The sequence below is a fragment of the Vigna umbellata genome, chromosome 2, assembly GCF_029865625.1.
Source record: "Vigna umbellata cultivar VRB3 chromosome 2, Vumbellata_1.0, whole genome shotgun sequence".
In the NCBI taxonomy this organism is placed as follows: domain Eukaryota; kingdom Viridiplantae; phylum Streptophyta; class Magnoliopsida; order Fabales; family Fabaceae; genus Vigna; species Vigna umbellata.
In genome coordinates this window covers 31,545,113-31,555,980 of record NC_142166.1, presented here as the reverse complement: position 1 = coordinate 31,555,980, position 10,868 = coordinate 31,545,113, and positions in this window count along the sequence as shown.

Genomic DNA, 10,868 nt, shown 5'->3' with positions numbered 1-10,868 from the left:
GCTACTGGATGCTCTTTACTCCAAGCACCTCCTTCATGTGGACCAGACCGTGTGGTGTTGACAACACCTCTTTCCTCAAGCTGCTGGACCGTGGAATTCTTTGCACCATGTGGATGTAACTGATGGACAAATTTATGAACACCAAAATATGATGTCACAAACTTGTTTTTCAATCGGCAAGTATGACCGAATCGTTCAAGTAATAAACTTGGTAAGACCAAGTATCGTTCTTCCCAAAGGACTCACGGCCTAGTTTAGTTATGTGGTTTCTTAATTAGCTAAGACTTACAGATAGATAAAATATTTGGAGTTTAATATGCAAGACAGAAAATAAACATGTATGCATGAAGTTTTGATCAATGGCAAAAAGCAAAAGATAAACACTTTCAATGATATTAATGTATGAATATGTTGTTGGGGGTCAATTTCATCTTATCCACTCTCATATATTTTAGGAATTCAACATTCAAATCATCATTGTTAATGCCACTCTCTAAAGTACCTTTCTAGAAGGCTTCTCCCTAATCATGAGTTCATACAATTCCTAGCATTCCTAATGATCAGTTCATAAGTGCAGGAGCTTAACGACAACCAATATCATATTGGGAGAAATTCCCCGGATCTAGACTTCCCCGTACGTGCCCGTATCGACAAAACCAATAATCATGCATCGAATGAGTTAAACAAAGCAAGCATTAAGCAAAGAGGAAAAACCCTAACTAATGATGAAAAGAAAGCATAAGTCTTAATTAAAAGATGTAAAAACAGATTCCATATATGAGAGTTTCACAAGATTACATTGATTCCCCAACAAACATACAGAGTTTAGTTCACCATATTCATGGTGAACCTAGATGAATTACAATGAAAGAATGAAAGAATAAACCCTAAAAAGGTGAAGAGGAAGCCTCAGCATCCAAGATCCTCCTTCAAAGGGGTGGAAGAGAGAGTGTTTGCTTCGTTCCAGCCAAAGATACCTAACCCTAGGAAACCCTAAAGCTTACATATTATTCGTAAATTACAGAAAATTAGGTCCAAGCCCATAAAAGTGCCGCTCAGCGCTAAAGTACCGCTCAGCGGTAAGTGCGTGAGTCGTTTCTTCCCCTCAGCGGCCATTTTGCCCCTCAGCGGACCTCCCGTGACTTCTTGAGTGCCGCTTAGCGGTAAACTGCCGCTGAGCGGTGACTTCGGCTTCTCCTTTTGCACTTTTTGATGTCTTTTCTGATTTCATCTCTCTCCTTCTTCACTTCTTTCACCAAATTCACCTTAAAACCTGCACAAAAACACTGAAATCAAGCATAAACCTGTCCAGCTCTCTTATTTCTAAAAATATGAAGAAAAGCATGATTTCAAGCTAGTTTATAAGTATAAAGGTTGCTTTTAGTATCAATTTTAAGCATGAAAATAACAGTTTTTCAACTGTTATCACAACCCCAAACTTAGAACTTTGCTTGTCCTCAAGCAAACAAGATGTAACTCCATCTTTAAACCAATTCATATGATGGTTCACTTCATTCAAAAATCTTCTTTTCAAGATAAGTAAAAACTTCACTCAAACTTATGACCAAGAGTTCAATCAAGATGTGCACATGCTTTAGTGTTCACAAAGTCATTTAAATTCCAACAAATGCTATTTTCATGAATGATCAATCAATTAAGCATGGATGTTCATGTGTTCATGTGATATTTCCTCACTAAGTCAAGTGTTTCACTCACACTCAAGTGTATAAGAGATGATCACTCATTCACTCTACTATCACAATGTCACATGAATCAACTTTGCCTTTCATTTTACCACGATCAAAAACATTCACAAGCATGCATCATCACAAGGACTTTTCTATGGCTTATAATGTGGCTGGGCTAACAAGAAAATTGGTTTTTCTGGATCACAAAATCCTTGAGTTAAGAGAATCATAACAACACAATCATCTTATTCATTCCCAACTTTCTTTTGCCTTTGCATTGAGCTTTGCTTCTTTTTCTTTTCTTTTCTTTTTCTTTGCATATTCTTACTTTTTAGCTCTTAGCTCAATGCTTTTCATGTTTTCCCAACAACCCCAAACTTGAACATTTAACAATACTACACAAGATCTTCTACTTAACTCAAGGTAAAGATTTTCAATCAAGGGTTTCAGTGTATGTTCAAGGCTAAGGGTTCAAAAGGATTGAACACAAAGTGTTCTCTTTTAGTGGGCTAATTTTTACAAATTTGGCCAATAAAAAGGTTTCCAACAAACGGCCTTGATCATATGATGCAAAACAAGCAATTAATTCAATCACAGAAAACCTGGGCAAAACCATTCATGCTTTCAAAGTAATAGCATTCAACAATAACAACTCTGGAGCTCAAAACCTCACATATAAGCTCATTCACATTTGACATACACATCCTGCTTAATTTCACAATCACAATCATGATATCATGCATTTGTTCACAAAGCTTGTGAATGACCTGTATAAGCATTTTAATGTGCACATCATCTCAACATCCATTAATCATAAGCATCATTCATCATTACTTATCACACAATTACAGTTAATAGCAAACCATCACAAGAAACCAGGTTTTCAATAGAGTACATCAAACCCTAATCTAAAAACAAATAATACTTACAAAATACTGGGTTGCCTCCCAGTAAGCGCTTGTTTAACGTCACGAGCCTGACCCAAACTTTCAAGGATCAACCAACAACATCATTATGGAAAATTGTTGCACCTCTCCCCCTAGATAAGGTTTGAGACGTTGACCATTCACCACCCAACTTCTCTGTGGATCAGCAGCAACTGGATTATATATTTCAATTGCTCCATGCGGATGCACTTCTTTTATCACATATGGTCCTGACCATTTTGACTTCAGCTTCCCAGGAAATATCTTCAATCTTGAATTGAACAATAGTACCTGTTGTCCTGGATTGAAAACTCTATTCACCAACTTTCTGTCATGATAAAATTTAATTTTGTCTTTGTAAGCCTTGGATGAATCATATGCATGTAACCGCATTTCTTCAAGCTCCAAAATCTGCCGTCTGCGTGTGCATTGAGTTTCATAAGGATCAAAATTCAAGAATTTCAAAGCCCATAATGCTTTATGCTCCAATTCTACTGGCAAATGGCATGCTTTCCCATAGACTAATTGAAATGGTGATAATCCCATAGACGTCTTCATTGCTGTTCTATAAGCCCAAAGAGCATCATCCAATTTGAGAGACCAATCCTTTCTTGATGAAGTCACTGTTTTTTCCAGGATCCTTTTTATCTCCCTGTTAGATACCTCAGCTTGTCCATTGGTTTGTGGATGATAAGGTGCAGCTACCTTATGTTTTACTCCATAGTGTTTGAGTACTTTCTCTAGCTGATAATTGCAAAAATGAGACCCTCCATCACTGATCAACACTCTTGGAGTGCCAAAACGTGAGAATATCTGCCTCTTCAGGAATTTAATTACCGTGCTAGCATCATTTTTAGGACAAGCTAATGCTTCCACCCATTTACTCACATAATCCACTGCTACCAGAATGTATTCATTGTTGAAAGATGGAGGGAAGGGTCCAACAAAGTCAATACCCCAACAATCAAAAACCTCAACCTCTAAAATACCTTGTAAAGGCATCTCATGACGTTTAGTGATTGTCCCTGCTCTTTGACATTTGTCACAATTTCTAGCATGATTATGAGCATCTTTAAACAAAGTTGGCCAATAAAATCCTGATTGAAGGACTTTTGCTGCTGTTCTTTCTCCGTTAAAATGTACTCCATAAGGTGAATCATGACAATGCCAGAGAATTCCTTCTGCTTCTTCATTTGTAACACATCTCCTCAGAAGATTATCTGCTCCAATTTTGAACAAATAAGGATCATCCCAAACAAACTGTTTGGCATCATGCAAAAATTTCTTTCTTTGTTGCCAAGTTAAGTCTTCCGGCATGACCCTTGCAGCTTTGAAATTAGCCATATCAGCAAACCAGGGTCTCTGCTGAATATACATGAGTGATTCATCTGAAAAAGATTCCCAGATTTCAGACTCCTTGCTAGTGACCTCATTGTTGACTAACCGTGACAAATGATCAGCAATTAAGTTTTCACTTCCTTTCTTATCACGGATGTCTACATCAAATTCTTGCAATAGTAATACCCATCTAATCAGACGTGGCTTAGAATCTGGTTTTGTCAACAAATATTTGATAGCTGCATGATCTGTATAGACAGTCACCTTGGACCCAATAAGATAAGGTCTAAATTTCTCTAGAGCATACACAATAGCAAGAAATTCTTTCTCGGTTGTAGCATAATTCAATTGAGCATCATTCAGAACCTTGCTAGCATAATAAATTGGATGAAACTTTTGTTCTTTCCACTGGCCAAGGACAACTCCTATTGCATAATCACTTGCATCACACATTAATTCAAAGTTTTGATTCCAATCTGGCGCTACAATTACTGGAGCTGACACTAACTTCTTCTTCAATATGTCAAAAGCTTTCAGACAGTCTTCATTCATCACAAAAGGCGCATCCTTCATCAAAAGATTACTCAATGGTTTAGCAATTTTCGAGAAATCTTTGATGAATCTTCTATAAAACCCAGCATGACCAAGAAAACTTCTAATCCCCTTTACATTTGTTGGTGGAGGTAGTTTCTCAATGACTTCTACTTTAGCTTTGTCTACCTCAATTCCTTTAGCAGAGATTTTATGCCCCAATACAATTCCTTCAGTTACCATGAAATGACATTTCTCCCAATTCAAAACAAGATTTGTCTGAACACATCTTTTGAGGACAGTATTCAAATTAGCCAAACATCTTTGGAAAGAATTTCCAAAAACTGAGAAATCATCCATGAATACTTCAATGCATTTTTCTAAGAGATCCGCAAAGATTGCCTGCATACACCTCTGAAACGTAGCTGGAGCATTACATAATCCAAAAGGCATCTTTCTATACGCAAAGATACCAAAAGGACAAGTAAAAGCCGTCTTCTCCTGGTCTTTTGGATCCACCACAATTTGATTATATCCAGAATATCCATCTAAAAAACAATAGAATGCCTGCCCTGATAACCTTTCTAGCATCTGATCCATGAAAGGAAGAGGAAAATGATCTTTCCTAGTAGCTTTATTCAGCTTCCTGTAATCAATGCACATACGCCAACCAGTAACTGTCCGAGTAGGAATAAGTTCATTCTTATCATTATATATTACTGTCATCCCACCTTTCTTTGGAACCACCTGTACTGGACTCACCCATTCACTGTCAGAGATTGGATAGATGATACCAGCTTCTAGCAGTTTCAACACTTCTTTTCTGACCACCTCCTTCATAACAGGATTTAACCTTCTCTGTGGTTGAGCACTTGGTTTATAATCTTCTTCCATAAAAATTTTGTGCATGCAGTAAGTTGGGCTAATACCTTTAAGATCTGATATTGACCACCCAATTGCTTCTTTGTTGGCTTTCAGAATTTCTATCAATTGCTCTTCTTCTTGTAGAGATAAAGAGTTATTGATAATGACTGGCTTTGTTCCATCTTCTTCTAGAGACACATATTTCAGATGTGATGGCAATCTTTTTAATTCTGGTGTCTGTGTTTTGACTGTTTCTTCCTTATCAATTATTTCGAATATTGGATCTTCCTCTGGACTCTTTTTCAATGTTTCCAAGTCCATCAGACATTCATCAATCAATTTCTCTTCTTCTTCATCTATATCTTCACATGCATCAATGAGAGTTTTTTCCAATGGAGAAATATTTCGCAACATCCTTTCTTGCACCATACAAACTTCATCAAGTTCATCAAATTGAAAACATGCTTTGTCATCATTTGGATATGTCATGGCCTTGGATACGTCAAAAGTGACTTCTTCATCATCAACTCTCAATTTAAGCTTACCATTCTCTACATCAATCAAAACTCTAGCAGTCTTCATAAAAGGTCTCCCAAGAATAAGAGGAACATCACTAGTTCCTTCCATCTCCATCACAATAAAATCCACTGGGAATACAAATTTGCCAACCTTCACTAGAACATCTTCAACCACTCCATATGGATATTTAAGAGACCTGTCCGCCAATTGAAGAGCCATTCTGGTTGGTTTAATTTCCAGCCCCTGAATTGTTCTGCACATGGATAACGGCATTAGATTAATGCTAGCCCCCAAATCAATCAATGCTCTTCCAACTTTCACATCTCCTATGGTGCATGGAATAGTGAAGCTTCCTGGATCTTTAAGTTTAGGAGGTAGTTTCTGTATGATTGCACTGCAGTTACCCTGTATATTGATAGTTTCCTTCTCAATGTACTTGTTTTTCTTTGTGAGGAGCTCCTTCAAAAACTTTGCATATGCTGGCATCTGTTGCAATGCTTCAGAGAATGGTATAGTGATCTCCAACTTCTTAAACAATTTCATGAATCTTTCTAACTGCTTTTCTTTCTCCTTCCTTGAATAACTCTTTGGATAAGGAAGTGGCTTTTCATACTCTTTTTCTTTCTGTCTCTCCTCTCTCTCTTCTCTCTCTTTTTTTTCTCTCCTCTCCTCTTCTTCTTTTTTTCTTTTTCTCTCTCTCAACTCTTTCTTTCCACTCACATGTTTCTTTTCCACTCTCACTCTCATTCTCTTTCTCCTCTCTTTCTTTTTGTCTCTCCTCTAACACTCTACCACTTCTAGTCACAACAGTTTTACACTCCTTTCCGAGATTATCATATTTCATCTCGTCAACTATTTTCTCAACATAAACCTCCATATTTTTAAATGCAGCATCCACATTATGACAATAAGACGCATTCGTCTTCAAGAATCTTTGGAAAGTCTCTTCAAGCTTTGTTGTTTTCTCAACTGGAGTAAATTGCATCTGCCATTTTTGTTGTTGCACTTGAACCATTGAGACCTGTTGTATTTCCTGTGGTATTTGAGAAAGTTTCATAGTTACTTCTTCAAGCTGTTGAGAGATAATTCTATTTTGAATAAGCAAAGCCTCATTTGATTGTAACAACTCCTTCTGACTAAGATCTCCTTTTTCAATGTTGAATTCGTTGTCACTAGTAGCCATATTTTCAATAATTTCAGTTGCTTCCTCTAGAGTTTTCCATTTAATGTTTCCTCCTGCTGAGGCATGAAGCATCATCTTAGATTGTGAACCAAGACCTCCAAGGAAAGTTAGGACTACTTCTTCTTCTTTGAAGCCATGTGTGGGTGTTTTTCTTAGTAGACTTTTGTATCTATCCCATGCATGCCCCAATGATTCTTCCATGCCTTGCTTAAATGAAGATATCTCTTGCTTGCCTTTTGTCACCTTTGATTGTGGAAAGTACTTGTTCAAAAACTTTGTTACCACTGCTTCCCACTCTGTGAAACTTCCTTCTGGAAAAGAATTCAACCAAAGCTTAGCATTGCCTCCCAATGAGAAAGGAAACAAACTAAGTTTGATCGCTTCGTCTAGCACCCCATTGATTTTGACTGTGTTGCAAATTTCATTAAATGTAGTAAGGTGCTCATATGGGCTTTCATGAGATAACCCATTAAATTGATTGCTCTTTACCAGTTGGATCAGTGCTGGTTTGACCTCCATGTTAGCTGCATTGACTCTAGGTCTAGCTATGTTGTTAAAGTGCTGAGGTCCAACTATATTGGTGTAATCAGCAAGAGTTCTTCTGATATTATTGTTCTCCATATTTTCTGTGCTATTGTCAGAACCTTGTGGTGATGGTTGCAACAGAGTTTCCGGAGGAGGGAAAAGTTCTCTAGATGTTCTGATTCTTCTCCTCCGTCTACTGTCTTCTAATCCTTCAAGCAGAGGTTCTGTCGTTTTCTTGCTCCTAGTTCGAATTGCCTCCTGCATACACAAGAACACAAAACCCTAGAAAAGATTTGGTTAGCACAAAAAGATATAAGAGAAGATATAAGATTCAGAAAATAAAAACAGAAAACAGAAAAACAGAAAACAGAAAAATAAAATAAAATCAAATCAAATAAAATACAAACAGAAAAACAGAAAACAGAAAAATAAAATAAAATAAAAAAAATTCGAAATTTAAATTAGAAATAAAAAAAAAATAAGTCAAAGATAATTAATAATCACACAAATTAACCAGTTAAACCACGAGTCCCAGGCAACGGCGCCAAAAACTTGATGGACAAATTTATGAACACCAAAATATGATGTCACAAACTTGTTTTTCAATCGGCAAGCATGACCGAATCGTTCAAGTAATAAACTTGGTAAGACCAAGTATCGTTCTTCCCAAAGGACTCACGGCCTAGTTTAGTTATGTGGTTTCTTAATTAGCTAAGACTTACAGATAGATAAAATATTTGGAGTTTAATATGCAAGACAGAAAATAAACATGTATGCATGAAGTTTTGATCAATGGCAAAAAGCAAAAGATAAACACTTTCAATGATATTAATGTATGAATATGTTGTTGGGGGTCAATTTCATCTTATCCACTCTCATATATTTTAGGAATTCAACATTCAAATCATCATTGTTAATGCCACTCTCTAAAGTATCTTTCTAGAAGGCTTCTCCCTAATCACGAGTTCATACAATTCCTAGCATTCCTAATGATCAGTTCATAAGTGCAAGAGCTTAACGACAACCAATATCATATTGGGAGAAATTCCCCGGATCTAGACTTCCCCGTACGTGCCCATATCGAAAAAACCAATAATCATGCATCGAATGAGTTAAACAATGCAAGCATTAAGCAAAGAGGAAAAACCCTAACTAATGATGAAAAGAAAGCGTAAGTCTTAATTAAAAGATGTAAAAACAGATTCCATATATGAGAGTTTCACAAGATTACATTGATTCCCCAACAAACATACAGAGTTTAGTTCACCATATTCATGGTGAACCTAGATGAATTACAATGAAAGAATGAAAAAATAAACCCTAAAAAGGTGAAGAGGAAGCCTCAGCATCCAAGATCCTCCTTCAAAGGGGTGGAAGAGAGAGTGTTTGCTTCGTTCCAGCCAAAGATACCTAACCCTAGGAAACCCTAAAGCTTAAATACCATTCGTAAATTACAAAAACTTAGGTCCAAGCCCATTAAAGTGCCGCTCAGCGGTAAATTACCGCTCAGCGGTAAATTACCGCTCAGCGGTAAGTGCGCGTCTTGTTTTCTCCCCTCAGCGGCCATTTTGCCCCTCAGCGGATCTCCCGTGAGTGCCTGAGTGCCGCTCAGCGGTAAACTGCCGCTGAGCGGTGACTTCGGCTTCTCCTTTTGCACTTTTTGATGTCTTTTCTGATTTCATCTCTCTCCTTCTTCACTTCTTTCACCAAATTCACCTTAAAACCTGCACAAAAACACTGAAATCAAGCATAAACCTGTCCAGCTCTCTTATTTCTAAAAATATGAAGAAAAGCATGATTTCAAGCTAGTTTCTAAGTATAAAGGTTGCTTTTAGTATCAATTTTAAGCATGAAAATAACAGTTTTTCAACTGTTATCAGTAACCCGGGTGCTGTTGGACTTGTGGACGTGGCAGGTGCTCCAGCCTTCCTCCCGCTGCTGTGTTGCTGGATTTTGTGGACTGGGTGCTTTGGGCCGTGGAGTGTGTGTGGTAACAGTTGAAAAACTGTTATTTTCATGCTTAAAATTGACACAAAAAGCAACCTTTACACTTAGAAACTAGCTTGAAATCATGCTTTTCTTCCTATTTTCAGAAATAAGAGAGCTGGACAGATTTATGCTTGATTTCAGTGTTTTTGTGCAGGTTTTAAGGTGAATTTAGTGAAAGAAGTGAAGAAGGAGAGAGATGGAATCAGAAAAGACATCAAAAAGTGCAAAAGGAGAAGCCGAAGTCACCGCTCAGCGGCAGTTTACCGCTGCGCGGCACTCAGGAAGTCACGGGAGGTCCGCTGAGGGGCAAAATGGCCGCTGAGGGGAAGAAACGACTCACGCACTTACCGCTGAGCGATACTTTACCGCTGAGCGGCACTTTTATGGGCTTGGACCTAATTTTCTATAATTTACGAATAATATATAAGCTTTAGGGTTTCCTAGGGTTAGGTATCTTTGGCTGGAACGAAGCAAACACTCTCTCTTCCACCCCTTGGGGTAGATTGGGAGATGGTGACAGCTCTCCTCTTCTCTTTCTCGGGTTTTTCTATCTCTTTCATTCTTTCATTATTGTTCATCTAGGTTCACCATGAATATGGTGAACTAAACTCTGTATGTTTGTTGGGGAATCAATGTAATCTTTTGTAGCTCTCATATATGGAATTTGTTTTTACATCTTTTATTTAAGATCTATACTTTCTTTCATCATTAGTTAGTGTTTTTCCTCTTTGCGTAATGCTTGCATTGTTTAACTCATTCGATGCATGATTATTGGTTTTGTCGATACGGGCGCGTACGGGGAAGTCTAGATCCGGGGAATTTCTCCCAATATCACATTGGTTGTCGTTAAGCTCCTGCACTTATGAACTAATCATTAGGAATGCTAGGAATTGTATGAACTCGTGATTAGTGAGAAGCCTTCTTGAAAGGTACTTTAGAGAGTGGCATTAACAATGATGATTTGAATGTTGAATTCCTAAAATATATGAGAGTGGAAAAGATGAAATTGAACCCCAACAACATATTCATACATATATTTCATTGAAAGTGTTTATCTTTTGCTTTTTGCCATTGATCAAAACTTCATGCATACATATTTAATTTTCGTCTTCTGCATATAAAATCCAAATATTTCGTCTTTAAGTCTTAGCTAATCAATAAACCACACAACTAAACTAGGCCGTGAGTCCTTTGGGAAGAACGATACTTGGTCTTACCAAGTTTATTACTTGAACGATTCGGTCATACTTGCCGATTGAAAAACAAGTTTGTGACATCATATTTTGGTGTTCATAAATTTGTCCA